Source organism: Macaca mulatta, chromosome 1 (assembly GCF_049350105.2).
Source record: "Macaca mulatta isolate MMU2019108-1 chromosome 1, T2T-MMU8v2.0, whole genome shotgun sequence".
NCBI classification, from domain to species: Eukaryota; Metazoa; Chordata; class Mammalia; order Primates; family Cercopithecidae; genus Macaca; species Macaca mulatta.
Window position 1 is genome coordinate 44,868,602 of NC_133406.1, and position 15,038 is coordinate 44,883,639.

The 15,038-nt window shown below is 35.4% G+C and overlaps 1 long non-coding RNA gene across 1 annotated transcript in view; it reads left to right on the plus strand.

Moving 5' to 3' along the window:
• Positions 1-229: 229 nt before the first annotated feature.
• LOC144337613 (uncharacterized) overlaps positions 230-15,038 on the plus strand; it is a 33,361-nt gene continuing 18,552 nt past the window's right edge. The window contains exon 1 of the long non-coding RNA XR_013410968.1: positions 230-328. This is a non-coding gene — a long non-coding RNA (uncharacterized LOC144337613). The remainder of the gene's footprint in view (positions 329-15,038) is intronic.

The window sequence follows — 15,038 nt, forward strand, 5'->3', positions numbered from 1 at the left end:
CCTCCTTTCTCAGAGAAGGGGGTTATTTTCCTGTTGTAAAGTCAGCCCCTTCATGAATGGCTATATCCCCTTTTATCTTCTTTTGGTCCTTACACTTCCCTCTAAAAAGACAACCATTCTAATGTGCTAAATTTGCATCTTTTTTTTTTTTTTTTTTTTTGCCTTGTGAATTTTTGACATATGGCATTTTATTGCATAATCTCACTTTTTCTTATTATTTTCCTTTTAGTGCTGCTTGTTGCTGATGTTTCTGCCCAAATATCATGAAATGTGGAGAAGAAAGAACGCTCACGTGTGCCCTGGAGACTTTCCTTTTATTTTTAAACATGTACATCCTGAAATTATGTTACAGTACATTTCAACATATTCAAAATCATGTCATAAAATGAATATTGTGAGAATTATTGACAATTCTGAAAAAGCTTGGGTTGTTACTCAGTTAAGATGTAAAAGAACCCATGGGTTATTTTCCTTTTCTTCTTCTATGCCTCACTGTAGGTTCATTGTTACCAGCTCTGTAAAAACAAAACAAAAAAACAAAAAACTGTTTTCGATAATCAGGTTCAACCATCTCTCCCTACTGCAAAGGTTTGTTAAAAACATGCTTCTGGCAATGTGTAAACCTAAATACAATGCAGAGTTTTCATTATCCTACAATAAGAGCAACTGCCTGAAAATAAAGCCTGCACAAAGGAGGGCAAAGCCAAATTGTGGAGAGAGAATGAACGTGAAAGAAGCACAGAGCCAGAGGGACACAGGCAGCCTCTGGGTCAGTGTGACTAGTGGGCCTGAAGCCGGATTCCTTTCTTTGTCTTTTTAGTTATATGAGTTAATGAATTTGCTATATTTGCTAAAACTGGCTTGAGTTGGCTATTTAACATTTGAAAATAAAGTGTGCTGGAAAACAGAATAATGGGTAGTAAGAGGGAATGTTTGAAATTTGAAGACCCAAAATGTGGAATCAATTGAGTCAAAATAGGGTGGGCAACAGGGAAAGTATCTTTTCTTCAAACTGGAAATTCTTGATAATCTTTTTGTAAGAAGCAAAGTGTTGATTAGACCAATGATTATTGTGTTTTTGAAAACAGATACTTGATTGAGTAATAGTAGGAAGCAGGATGTGTTTTCTAATGCTTAAATCTTATAATATGGTATTAGAGGAAAGAATATCTAAGCTTTGGTTTCAACCGTCCTAACTAAAAGAAGAGAGGAAAGAGAATGGTGCAGTTTGCTATGGCCAGCAATCCATGATGACTGAGAGTTAGATAATCGTGCATAGTGGGAGGTTGTACTAGGTGAATTTTTTAAGTTATTCTTTCCCTTCCTCCCTCTTTTTCCCTCTTTCTTTCTTTCTCCTTTCTTTCTTTCTTTCTTTCTTTCTTTCTTTCTTTCTTTCTTTCTTTCTTTCTTTCTTTCTTTCTTTCAATCTTTCTTTCTTTTCTTCTTTCCTTCCATCCATCCTTCCTTCCTTCTTCTCTTTCCTTTTCTCTTTCTTTCATCTCTTTCTCTCTTTCTCTTTCTCTCTTTCTCTTTCTTTCTTTCTTTCTTTCTTTTTCTTTGTTGTTTTATTTTATTTTACATTCAGAGGACACTTGTGCATGTTTGTTACAAGAATAGATTTGTAATGGTGAGATTTAGGCTTCTAGTGACCCAATCACTCAAATAGTGAACATTGTACCTAATGGGTAATTTTTCAGCCCTCACCCTCTCCAACTTCCCACATTTTGAAGTCCCAAATGTCTATTATTTCTATTTTTATATTCATGTATACCCATTGTATAGCTCCCAATTGTAGGTGAGAATGTGCAGTTTTGATTTTCTGTTTCTGAGTCATTTTACTTAGGATAAAGGCCCTCAGTTCCAGCTATGATGCTTCAGAGGACATGATTTCATTCTTCTCTACAGCTGTACTAGCTACATGTTTTGCCTCAGGCAGGGTGAGGAGCAAGAAACACAACCATAGATGCCATTGGGAACAGAGGAAGTTTGTTTCCCTAGCTCTGTGTGAAAGCTTCCTGTACTATGTAATCTTCCGGACCAAATGAATTGCCACTCACTCTTTAGTCACCCACTATGATTTAGTCTTGTAGCAAAATACGAAATATACTTACGTCATTATCTAAGCCCATTAATTTGGAAGCAGAGGCCTAGAAGGAGGCTATTAAAGACCAAAGTGGGGAAGAACACCAAAGTCTGTAGCTAAAACACAAGGATGCAGGATCCAAATTAATCAGCTCTAACAACAAGTTTGCTATCTTTAGTTACTTGGTTGGAGAGTTGAGAGAATGCAAATTTGCCAGCATCCTACTGTAATTTTAAAAAGTATTTTATTACCAGAAAAATCCCAAGCTAGGTAAGTAGGAAAGGATTCACATGGTTATTTACTCCTAAGGTTTGACACTTGAAACTACCCACACAGGAAGTGAGTTGGTAAAGCAGCATGGCTGCTCAATGTCTCTTCCACATAAAAGTAGGAAGAGTGATGGAAGGGTGAATTTTCCAGTGAAGAAAATCAGTAGAATTGACTTTGATTGACCAAGAAACATTTCACTTCCTTGGCAGGGAATCCGTGCAAACCATATCTAGGAAGTATCATAGATGCCTTATACATTGTTTCTCCTTCTTCCCCTTTGTAAATCAGAGCTTTTGTGATAATTATCCTGCTTTAACTTCATTAGTGTATATTCAGTGTGTGGAGGTGGTTTAATATATTATTTATCCATGGCCTTTTGCACCTTGAGGTCATATCTAAACAGACTAGTCTGCAGATTGCCCAGAAAACCTTGACTTAGAAAACAATGTATGAACTAAGATTCAGCTAGTCACCCTCTGGAGGAAAGGATAAGTGAGATTTTGCTTATGAATGAATGGGACACTTGCATATTGCTGGGCTGAGAATTTTTGAAATTTTGTGAATTGCAGAAAAGGCATTTATGACTACCAGGAAGTGAAAGGATAGAATTACTGAAAGCATCTGCTTTTTTTTTTTTTTTTTTTTTTTTTTTTTTAAAAGACAGAGTCTCTCTGTGTTACCCAGACTGCAGTTCAATGGTGCAATCTCAGCTCACTTGAACCTCTGCCTCCTGGGTTCAAGCAATTCTCCTGACTCAGCCTCCTGAGTAGCTGGGACTACAAGCACTCATCACCACACCCGGATAATTTTTGTATTTTTAATAGAGACAGGGTTTTTGCCATGTTGGCCAGGCTGGTCTCGAACTCTTGGCTTCAAGAGATGGGCTCAGCTTGGCCTCCCAAAAATACTAGGATTACAGGCATGAGCCATAGCACCCAGCCTGAAAGCATCTACAATTTTTTTTTCACTCTGCCCACCACCATTTATTTTCAGAAAAAGTGTCTCTTCTGCTTCATATGATTTTGATAAGCTTGTTAATCAAGATAGTTTGACATTTCTAAATGAGATAAAGGGATAGGATCTGATCATTTTGTTGGAGCAAGACATTTACTATGATGTTTATAAGGTAATGTAGTCTCCTTGTGCAGTGGATAACCTTTATAATTAAACACTATGACAGCAGTTGTGATATACAGCATTAAGGAGCCACAGGAACACCAAAATGGAGAAATCATCCTGGATTGAAGCACAGTGTTCTGAGAACACTAAATAGTTAGTCTGGTGCAACAGAGGTAAATTATATAGAAAAGCTTGTGACATCCTCTTTTCCACATAACTGGGGTCATGGTGTTGAACATCTTGTGGCTATAATCAGGTTAGACTTTACACTGTAAGCAGTGTTGGGCCACTAAAGAGACAGAGTCTCACTCTGTCACTGAGGCTGGAGTGCAGTGGCACCGTGTCAGCTCACTGCAACCTCTGTCTCCTGGGTTCAAGCAATTCTCCTGCCTCAGCTTCGCGAGGAACTGGGATTACACGTGCTCACCACCATGCCTGGCTAGTTTTTATATTTTTAGTAGCAACGGGGTTTCACCATGTTGACCAGGCTGGTCTGGAGCTGCTGACTTCAGGTGATCTGCCCACCTCAACCTCCCAAATTGCTAGGATTATAGACATGAGCCACCATGCCCAGCCTCCTTTCTTTCAATAGTATTTCAGAAGTATGTTGAATGAATGGACTAAAATGAGTTTTATCATTATAGCAATCTGATAATAAGTATGGAAAAGTCTGTGAAAGACCAAGTGATCTGGGAAATAAGATGGCTTTCCTGGATGAGAATGAAGTGCAAGTTTTTCCAATCCTCAAAGTACCAGTAGAAGGAATGCCAAAGATTTGGCCCTTCTCTTACTCTTTAGCATATTGAGTACAGCTTGATTGACTGTGCTGTAGGTATTAGACAATTTTAGAATCATTACATAAATCAGCATGCCTCTCATATTAAAAAAAAAGTTTTCTTTTACATTGATGAATGCTTGTCTTCCTTCTTAAGAAAAATAAATAAATATCTACATCCTAGCAAACATATGGTGTGTTTAAAACTGCTAGCAAATAACCTACGTAATTGGACAGCCCATTATATTGATTATTATTATTACTTAACACAGATATAGCACTTGCTTCAAATGGCGTTCACTCAAAGTAACTGACAAGCATTAATTACTTAATGTGTTCATGTTCTTTATGGGGAAGTTAAATATACTTGAGTATATATCTGAGGACACACACATATACACACACTCCCAGGATTAATAGAGAGTCCAAGGAAATGTCTGTTGATTGCTGAATGTGTGTATAATTATGTCTATATAATTCCTAACAAATGGATATCAGTCTTCATTTCAGAAATATAGTTTCAGTAACAATGTTTATAATCACTTTTAGCTACAGTTTTAGTATAAAAATTATTTTAGTCAGAAAGTTCTTTACAGTTAAATTTTTGTGATAATTTTAATCCATATATTCTTCTGGAAAATAACATAGTATGCTTTATGTTGTCTTCCGTGAACAATGCATTAAAGTCTCCATATTGGTATCCTTGGTGTCAGAGCAAATAAATTGAATAAATAAATAAAAGACAGAAATCTCTTTTCCACTTTCTAAATATACATTCATAAGAGACTAAAGGGCCAGTGTTATCAATTATTTTCTTCTTCCCCTCAATGCATTAGCATATTCTCTAGAATGATGTGCATGTGCTGATGAACAAAGTCAGCTTCCTCTTCTGGGTTAGTTGCAGTGTGTACCCAATTAGTATCTCAGGTATTTTTCCTATCCACATGGCAGAGCACCCAAATATACCTGGATTTAATTGCCCTTACCTTCATTGGTCGATATTTTCTCTAACTTAGTTGGAAGTTGTTATTCTGGGCCACTGAAGGATCCGTCAGGATGTATAGAGTGAGAATAGTAATAGTTGGTAGTAATTTATGCCTTGCTCATTAGGATCTCTAGATCCAAAGTCTCTAACTTCAAACTTACAACATAGGCATCGTACATCTAAGCTATTTCTATCTGAATGTACCATGTAGACCATTCTGTGTCACATATATATTTATGACACTTTAACTGAATTATTGCTATCTTACAGGTGATCAACACTGCAGTTTACAAAAGATAATAGAAAAGATGGAACTTTCCCTCCTAAGTCTCATCTATTACACAAACCCAAACTAGATAGGCAATAAATACTATAGGCTGCCAGAAGGGTGGGAAGTAAAATTATGGTAGTGCAATAAACCAGGGTGGTATGGTCAGTCCCAGAGGAGAGGCTTCTATAACATTGAGAGGTAAGGTTTATATAGAAACTAAAGTGTTCCATAATTTATTCTAATATCGTCTCTATTTTATTCTGGTGTTCTTTCAGGTAGCTTTTACTTTGTGATGAATTCTTTTTAATTAAATTCTAGTTATAATTTGAAGCCATCTAGGCTTCTTATTTTCTCTGAAAATCTGACGGAAGACATCGTTCTTCTACACAGATAATGCACACATACAAATAAGTACAGTATTTTAGATATTTATGTATAATGCCTATCCAAAGACTTCATAAATGGTTCACAAAACATTTCTAAACCCCTATACTTCAGGGGTTTAGAAAAAAGAAATGTACTATTTCATCTAATGCTGATCATAGACTAGAAGATTTCTACATGAAATCAATTATTCTTTTATGATTTAGTTTATATATAATACCTCTCATTCTCCTAAAGTGTTAAGGATCTAAAACTTTAATCCATGTGCAGTGTTCTATACTTTTATCTATTTTATACTATTATTCATTTATCTGCTTATAAAAACTCTGGTAAAAATTTTGTGTTAGAAATATTGCTGACTTCTGAAATGCACTCTAATACTTTGGACCAAGAGAACCATTTTTGTATTTCACTTTTAATGTTTTTCACATTCTGAAAGTATTGTTAAGATCCTTTGTTTTAAAAATGGACGTGATTGAGAGCAACTAAATTCTATGCATGTGAGACTACAAACGCAATAGCAGCTCTTGTGAGAACATATGTGTGTATGAGCTTTGTAGCTCTTACTTTAATTTACAGAGTCTGTGATTGCTCTGCTTTGCCTCTTACGTGTTTGGATTTCTTGAATTCCTTATTTGAAAGAACTACTCCATAAATGATGGATATTCCTTCCTCTGAACTACGTGATTGTACAAAAATATACCTACTGAAAAAATGGGAATAAAAATGTAAGGGTTATAAAAGGTGTTGGTTAATGTATGATTGTATAATAGTGAGGTGCTATTAGCTATTCCATTTATCTATTGCTGTTAAACAAGCCACCCCCAAACTCAGTAGCTTCAAACCACAGCTCATTCTCTCTCATGGTTTTGTGGTATGCCTGCTTTTAGCTAGGTGGTTTCACCTGGGATCTCTCAAGTGTTTATAGACAGATAGCAGCTGGGACTGAAGTCATCTGAAGGACGGGCTGGCTTGACCCTGGACACTCCCTATCGGCTCATTGCTTAGCTGGAGTTGCCAATTGAGAACCTGTGTGTTATCTCTCTCTGTGGGACGAGGGAATCCTCACATCACAGTAGCTGGAGTTCTTATGTGGGGTCGTAGGGCTCAAAGATAAAAGGTGGAAGCATCCAGGCCCGTTATAAAAGGCTAGCCCATAACTAGAATAGTTTCATTTTGCTATAGATAAAGCAAGCCGTAGGCAAATAAGGCCAACCCAGATTCCAGGAGAGGTAAATAAGACTTCACCTTTTAGTGGAAGGAATTTTTGAAAATGTGCTTTAATCTCTTATAGAAGCCTTTAAATAATTCCCAGAGATGAGCAGCATTGACAAGCTGTAAGAACAGGGATTTCTAATATTATATTTTAGATTTCTAACCTTGCTGTGATGTGCTAAGTTATCTCTAACTCCCAGAATTTTTCTTAGGTTGCCACACACACATATATAAAAGTTGTGGATAATTAAGGGTGAAAGTATTTAAAGGAAGCATAGCTTGTCTCACATTCACCACTTTGTTACTGAAAATAGAATGATGTCCTACCAAGAAGACTGCGTCCAGGGCATTCAAAGCATGAAAAGCAGCCTAATGAACAATGAGATATGATAAGGCACATAAAGAAGTCCATATAAATCTTCATTGTATAGAATCCTAAACACAATATAAAATATTTGAGAGTTTCTGAAGTAAAGATCCCAGGTAAATCTTGTTCATACCAGTTGTTCCCATACTCATTTGACATAGATTGGTCACACTTTCTCTGTCTCTCTTTTTTTCTCTCTCATTTAATTTTTTCCTAACAACTATCAATATCTAAGTTTCCTAAAGACACTTTGAAAAATGCTGCATAGTAAAATATAACAGAGAGTGTGTTGATTTAATAAAGAAGAATATCTTTGGATTACAGCTTATGAGATAGATTTAATGAAGGAAGTAAGAAGCTAGCAGAATCATTAATAAACTTGTTTTAGAAAAGAGGAGGAGAAATGTTGCTAGATGGGATAGAAGAGATTCATCTAGTCCTAGAGTTTTCTTCAGCAGGCCCTAAGATTTTCCTGGAGATATGTCACAGAGGACCAGGAAGGAAGTGGACAGAAAAGAAAGCAGGACTCTAAACACTAATATCTTAGCAAACATCCAAAAAAAACCTCAGTTTATACATCTTCAATAGATTTCATTTGAAATGGTAATGGTGATAAAAGGATGAAGAAGAAAGGAATGACACGAGTGGGAGGAGGAGGAGGAGGAGGAGAAAGTTTATTCAAAAATTCAGTGGTACAATCAGAAATAGAACAAATCCTCTGTCTTTGAGACCAGGCTATTCTAGTCTTCTACATGATCTCTGAGGAGGGGAAATTCTGAGATTAAGAGAAAGTTAGGTTGTGGCGAGACTGTTATCAATCTTACATTTTAGGATAAGAATTTTTGTCATTACTCATAAAGATTTAAAAAATTTTACAAATATATCTTAGCAGGAACAGGATTTAATTTTTAAAGGAAGATAAAGTGCTAGTAGTTTAAGATAAAACTAAAGATAAAAATATTGCAATTCAGAAGAAAAATGTTTAAATAAATAGACTGGTTTATGTAAACAATTCCGGCAAGAGGTAGTGAATGACAGGACTCTGTTAATTCCAAGCTGATTGAAAGGTAAGCAAAAAAAGCCATACGTTTTCTGCCTTGAAGTTCTTCTGAAACTTTCTTAATGTCGGTGTATTTGATCATTAATTCTATATTAAAAATATTCAGCAACTTAATTTTAAGTCATGATTGTAGAAATTTGGTTCAGTTACTGGTATTTATGTGTAAGTATTATATCTCTAAAAATATTTACTGCTCTTTCTTTTTTAAAAATTTTTTGTTAAGTTAAATTATGGCGTCTTCTTAAATGCTTTTTATTAATTAATTGTTTACATTTATAATTGACACATAATAATTGCTCATATTTATATACAGTATGATGTTTCAATGGATGTATACATTGTATAATAATCAAATCGGGGTAATCACCACATCCATCACTTTAAACATTTATTATTTCTTTGCAGTGACGACATTCAAAATCTCTTCTAACTATCTTGAAATATACACTACATTGGTATATGCGTAGTCACCCTCCTGTGTTACAGAACAGCAGAACCTATTCTTCCTGTCTGTCTAAATTTGCACCTGTTGACCAACATCTCCCAATCTTCCATCATCACTATCCTCCTGAGTCTCCAATAATCACTGTTCTACTCTCTATTTCTATGAAACTACTCTTTTAGATTCCACATGTAAGTGAGATCATACAATGTTTGTATTTCTGTGCCTGGTTTACTTCATGTAACATAATGTTTTTCAAGTTCACCCATGTTGCCACAGATGATAGGATTTAAATAATTTTGAGATAGAGTCAGTCAGTGTTATTGGGTAATTTACTGAAAAAGTAAATTAATTATAGTTAGTACATTTAATTGTGTAGACAGTATCTGAAACACAACACTTAAAATGTCAGTGCCAGCTTTTGTAATGAAGCCAATTCTCTAAGCTTGAGCAGGATGGAGATGTGTCTGTTTTAGTTGGTATAATTTTCTCAGTGTCTGACACCTGGTAGACACTCCAAGTTATTTGTAGAATGAATATATGTTAATGCATTAAGTTGCTCATTTTCATGTTATTAAACATTGTGTAATACATTATTACATTTTGAAAGTTTGTATAATTTCATCATCCTCAACAATATAGGTTCTGTGAATGAATATGATTGGATAAAACAAACAGAAATTTATATAGGATTGATCATATTATAATTGAAAATTACTTAGAAACTCTTCAAAGTAAATAAGTAGGTACACATCATGCTGTACAAGGTCATTTCTCCTTTTCTGAAAGCACATTCCTGTTCAGTCTAAATTAGTTCTTCCAATCAAGCAACTGATGAGGTACTTTTTACAACACTTGAATTTTCTGCAGTACTATAAAGAGAGAATAGCACATAATTAGAAAGCCTGGAAGAACATTTGCTAAGCCATATCTGTTTTTTAAATGATTTTTGTTCATTCTTACTCCACATAACTGGAAAAAAAATATTTTCGTGGTGAATTTGTGAATTTAATGCTTGAAATAATATAATCATTTATTATAAAGTATGACTTTATCTCTCTAAATAATTTTTTGAAATTGAATGTAATTTGAATTTTTTGAATAAATACACCTCTAATATTAGACTATTACATTCAATACAATTGTTTCTTTTAAGTAAAACCTGTATCTGGGCCTAGTGCAATTTCTTGTAATTTTGGCTATGCAGAATCTGATTGCAAATACCCTATCAGAAATTCTGATTAGCAGTTGTAGATGTTTTTGATTAATAAGTGATAAAGTCATCATTTGTTAATAAATGTCATTTATTTCACAGAAAATTTCTCTTTCAAACACAGGACTCACGAGGAGCAGAGGTCTCTGTCTCTTGAGTGCCAAAAATATTGGGGCACAATGAACTCAATATGGTTTAGGAATGATTAGTTCTTTGATAGAGAGTTCTCTGAGGTAATTAATGTGATTTTTCTTCAGAGTTTTAAATATCCAGCAAGCTCTTTTGTCCACTTGATTAACCAGTAAATTAAATTTTTATGTAAGTCTTCTGACCTAGTCAATTTGCCAGGAGTATACATTAATGGAGGGTAACAGATGAGGTTCTTCCTGACCCTCTGTACAAATCGCTGCACCTCATCTACTTCTACCAGAAGGAGCCTCTGCTTTTACTGACATATGGGCCGTTGTGGAAAAACGAAACATTAAAACTGAGAAATTTTAAGAGAGTCTGTGAGGTTCCACAGTAAGAGAAGGCAAGACACTGAAAAGAGAAGGAATATGTTAGCAAAACTAACATTAGGTAGTGTCTTTCAAGGCGAGAAGCACTTAGATGTTTATTGAACAAATGAAGTGAATGAATAAATAAATGGCTTATGGGCTGCACCAACTTAATATCTGGATATTTTCTTCTATCCAAAAAAAAAGTTTTATTATTCTTTTCTTACACTTCCAATGATTTTAAAGTCACTGTAATTGTTTTAAAGTCACTGATTTTGAGAATTTAGTAGGCCTTATCTTTTAAAGTTGCATGACCTTAGGATTTAGGAAGAAATCTTGGAGTGGGCATTGGATAGTGCTGATTAAAGCAGGTGATTTACTTAGATACTTGAGAAAATGGAGCAAGGGGTTAGAAAAAAGGCAGGAATAGAAATCAAAGGTAACTTTAAAAATGTTTCTTAAGGTAACAACGACATTTAGAAACAGGAATACATTTCTCCTCCACCCCATTCTTTATCTCCTTTCTTTTCCCTCTCAGCTTTTCTTTTTCTCCTCCTCCTCTTTCCTCTGTTTGAAAATTGAGATCCCTATTTCCCAGGCTACAAACTCAGGCTGAAATTACTTATTCTATACTTCAAATATGTTAGTTACACTTACATAGTTCAGGGACTTCAGACCCTAATCATAATAGTTTCTTTCAAAAATGTTGCTTAGTTACAAAACTTGTCTTTTTATAACAAATACAACAACATTCCTAAGTTGGAGGTGTATGTGAAAGCAATCGGTGGAATACCTACATACTTTACCTTTTCTCCTCATTAAAATAAAAATCAAGATGTTCTAGTAAATTCCTTTCACTCATTACACCATTGATGATTGTATTCTCAAATACTTGAGGAAAATTAATGAGCTTTTGCAGAGTACTAAAACTGTGCATATCTTTGGAAACTAATGTTGTATTTAGCTTCAGCCATGATGGATTGATCCAGTCCACTGTTGTACTGGAAAATGATTTATAAGAAGAAAAACAGGTGTCATTTTCTTTATGATTTATGGGTTTTTATCTTTAATCCTGAATTTTCATATCATTAGTCCTGAGAAGGGGATATTATAAGACAGGTGCAGTGAGACTTCAAATAATTTCATATGTGTAAATCAGTTTACTATCTATTTTTTAGTCATGGGTTTTATGATGGAACACATAATCATGATGGAGCACACGATTCTTAACCCTAGCATAATTTCTCAAATCCATATATTTGCCAAATTGCATAACCATATGTCAGGTTCACGACTATGCCAATTGTTATGCTTGGGGTTAGGTTCCAGCCCATCCTGAGGTCTGGAGGAAGTGGGTGAATGTGCAGAAAGAACACTCTAGGGGCCGTAGGCAGTGAAAAATGATTTTATTCAGCAGTAGCTCTCATCAACAGCTTTTTCTTACATTGTTCACCCTGTCCTGGCTGTTTAGTCCGGCGGCCCCCATACACAGCTGTGTGTCTGGTTCTCTCTTGCCTTCAGGGTCAGCAGCTTAGCTCTCTCTTTCTAGGCACAAGTGAGCTGAGCTGTGTCCTGGCTCCCTTCTGTCTGTCTGCAAAGACAGACACCTCTGACTCTTTCTGTGGGCGTCAGCATACCTACACAGTGTTAAAAGGGCAATTATACATTTTACAGACAATACTGGTGTAGAGTCAAGTGATAGCCTTCCCATGTTATGGCTTCATGGTTGTGATAACAAGTGGAGTTATATGCCTGTGCTCTAAAGTTGCTGATGTAAACATCCTACCTCGGCCTATCCTTGACCAAAGCACAGCCATCTTCCTTGTACCATATGTATATTCATATAGATATATATGTGCATGTAAAAAATCAATGTAAGTATAAATGAAGACAGCAAGAGAGAAATAGTTTATTTAAAAGAATTTGATTATTGAATACAAATAGTCCCTTTTAATATGGGAGTTCACCTATGCTTTATAAAATGAAAAGGTGTTTAGGAATTTATTGACCTAGGTTCAGGAGAATTACCTTTCTTCTTCCCAGGGCCCAATAGGTTACTTTTTATCAATGAGTGAGTAAAATGTACAGAACTCTATAGAGACATCAGTCAGAAAGATTTTTCAAAAAAGTTCTCTGATTTTCTACTCAAGATAACTTAAAAAATTATTATATATTATCTAGGCTTTTTTTTTTCAGCTTTTTTCTAGTGTTCTTTCTCCTTGAATAGTTTCAAAGATTAAAGCTAAGCTTGAAGCACCATTTGAGGAGGTAGAATATGGCTTATTTGAATTATGTCAAGGCCCATAGAAACCACCTGATTGTGGCTTCTTTACATTGAAGTGTCTGGCCTCTTCCTCTACAACCAAGATGATAAGATGATAGGGAGTTGTCAGGGTTCAACCAGAGAAGCAGACTCAGTAGGAGATAAACATTAAAATACTTTTGCAAAGAATTGGCTTAATCATTTGTGGGAGTTGGAGATGCAAGTATGAAATTCATAGGGCAGGCTAGAACACTTGGCCATGGTGGTGTGGCGGGGGAAAGTCCTGCTCACATTTCTTCTCCTTTGGGAAAACCTTAGCAATGCTTTTAAGGTCTTACTCCTGACTGAGTAAGGTCCATTCACATTATCAAGAATGGTATCCCTTAAAGTCAATTGATTATGAACTTTAATCACAGCTACAAAAAAACCTTTCTGCAACACCTAGATTTGTATTTGATTGATTATTGCAGTCTATAGTTACCATGCAACCCTCATTACAATTACAATTCCACTTATTCACAATTAAAAGAAACATGCTCAAACTTCTGGCACTGGTACATAAAGATTCATATTGGAAATTTGACTTTTCATTTATTTTGGTAATTTGATAATTGTGTTGATTGAAATATATTTTGGGGATTGGGATGTTTTATAATCTATGTAGCAATTATTAGGGAGATTAATATAGTTTGAATGTGTCTCCACCCAAAATCTCATCTTGAATTGTAACCCCCATAATCCCCACGTGTCAAGGGAGAGACCAGGTGGAGGTAGTTAAACAAGGGGGCAGTTTTCCCCATGCTGTCCTCTTGATAGTGAGTGAATTCTCATGAGATCTGAAGGTTTTATAAGGACCTCTTTCCCTTCACTAAGCACTTCTTCTTCCTGCCTCCTTGGGAAGAAGATGTCTTGCTTCCCCTTTGCCTTCTGCCGTGATTGTAAGTCTCCTGTGACCTCTCCAGCCATGCTGAACTGTGAGTCCATTTAACCTCTATCCTTTATATATCACCCAATCTCAGACAGTTTTTTATAACAGTATGAAGATGAAATAACACAGAGATGAACTATTTATTTATAAAACATTTTTAAATCATAAAAGTTTGTGCTTTTTCAGAGGATATTTATATTTATTTAACACTTTTACATGGATAGGGTAGATGTTAATTAACTACTGTTTTCACCAAATATTCTGCCAAATCATAATATCCTTTACATTTGAATATAAGGAAATAGTCTATCTATAAAGAACATAAACGTTTTGATGAAAAGGGTTTTTTTTGGGAAAAATTTAGTATAAAAATTTTGACCCTTTAATTACAAGTTTGGGATCATTATATATTAAAATGCTTATCCTCATGTCACTTGAAACAAAAGTCAGTTTGAATTAGCCTAGTTAAGAAATGAAACTAGGCTGGGCACAATGGCTTCCATCTGCAATTCTAGTACTTTGGGAGGCCAAGGCAGGGGGATCACTTGAGACTAGAAGTTTGAGACCAGCCTGGGCAACATAGCAAGACCCTGTCTCTGTAAAAAGTAAAAACAAATAATTGGGTGTGGTAGCACCTACTGGTAGCTCCAGCTACTTGGGAGGCTGAGATGGGAGGGTTGCTTGAACCCAGGAGGTTGAGGCTGTGGTGAGCCATGATCATGCCACTGCATGCCAGCCTGGGTGACAGACAGAGATCTTGTCTCACAAAAAAAAAAAAAAAAGAAGAAGAAAGAAAAATAAACATAAATTTGGAGAGAAAATCTCATCATTTGTGTCAGAGCAAAGGTAGTACCAAAACAATGGTAGATTCCTCTAGAAATAGATTTTTCTTCAGAAGCACAGAATACTTATTTATTCTGTTTTTCAGACCATGCCCAATCCCTTTTATTTGTTGCATGGCTACTGCATTAATTAGCAGCTTTGTTTGTTTGTGAATATCTGCAGTAAATTGTAAAGCAATTTGGTCTTTTAAATTGTCCTTTCTAAGATCAATGTCCATACTCAAGGCAAATAATTCAAAATTTTTTATTAGTCCCCTATATAGAATTAATTGGTTCTTGTTGTCTTTTCCTTTCCATGCTGTTCTATAGCAAAGTGAGAGCATG